Source organism: Tamandua tetradactyla, chromosome 6 (genome assembly GCF_023851605.1).
Source record: "Tamandua tetradactyla isolate mTamTet1 chromosome 6, mTamTet1.pri, whole genome shotgun sequence".
Lineage (NCBI taxonomy): Eukaryota > Metazoa > Chordata > Mammalia > Pilosa > Myrmecophagidae > Tamandua > Tamandua tetradactyla.
This window is the reverse complement of record NC_135332.1, coordinates 75846829-75848028: the sequence shown is the minus strand read 5'-3', so window position 1 is coordinate 75848028 and position 1200 is coordinate 75846829. Positions and strand designations below refer to the sequence as shown.

At 39.2% G+C, this 1200-nt stretch overlaps 1 pseudogene; it reads left to right on the top strand.

Annotated features, from left to right (window-relative positions):
- Positions 1 to 425: 425 nt before the first annotated feature.
- On the top strand, positions 426 to 944 carry LOC143686139 (glycine cleavage system H protein, mitochondrial pseudogene; annotated as a pseudogene).
- The last annotated feature ends 256 nt before the right edge of the window (positions 945 to 1200 follow it).

Here is a 1200-nt window from a genome sequence, read left to right as displayed (position 1 = left end):
AAAGAGAAAGACTTCCAGCAAAGAATTCTGTGCCTAGCTAAATTGTACTACAAAACTGAGAAAGAGATTAAAATTTTCTAAAACAAATCCTGAAAGAATTTGTCAACAAGAGACTGGCCCTACAAGAAATACTAAAGGTAGTTCTTCTAGTTGGGAAAAAAAAAGGCATAAGAAGGAGGTCTGGAGGAGGGCACAGAATTGAAGAGTACCAGTAACAGTAACTTAAAGGATAAAAAGAGAAAGAGGGAAAAGAATATACAGACCTGACAAACAAAATTAAAAAGATAAAATGGTGGATTCAAGAATGTCAATGGACTAAACTTACCCATTATAAGATACAAGTTGGCAGAATGGATTGAGAAATATAATCCAGGCCGGCTGGATATCTGAGTCACTGCACCATGACCCTCTGCACTCCTTTAAACATGGCGCTGTGTGTGACCCAGAGCATGCAGACTGCCGTCTACAGCCTGTGCTTGGCCTCCGTGCCCACCACCTCCTGCCCATGGCGGCCCTGTGGGCTGCGGGTAGCTGCCATCTGGATGCTGTGCACCAGTCCCACTCTGCTCTCAGTGCGGAAATTCACAGACAAACATGAATGGATAACAGCAGAAAATGGTACTGGAACAGTGGGAATCAACAATTTTGCACAGGAAACTTTGGGAGCTGTTTACTGTAGTCTTCCCAAGGTTGGGACAAAATTGAGCAAACAAGAGGAATTTGGTGCTTTGGAAAGTGTGAAAGCTGCTAGTGAACTTTATTCTCCTCTATCAGGAGAAGTAACTGAAATTGATGAAGTTATTGCAGAAAATCCAAGACTTGGCAACAAATCTTGTTACAAAAATGGTTGGCTGATCAAGATGACACTGAGTAACCCTTCAGAACTTGATGAACTAATGCATGAAGAAGCATATGAGAAATACATAAAATCTATTGGAGAGTAAAAATGGAACCCCTAAATAAACTAGCCTGAAATAACTTATCCAGCAATATTTTAAATTACCGGTGGAGAGAAATTCATAATAGCAACATTTTAACAGTACTAATAGGAAAACAGAAACTACTCATTCCCAAAAAAAATTCCTTAACTTTCTAATGATAGCACAGAAACACAATTTGCATCTTTTTTCACACACTCGGTGATTTAGACTAGGATCTAGTTATTATATTCAGAATTCATGAAATTGCCTGAGGTAAAAA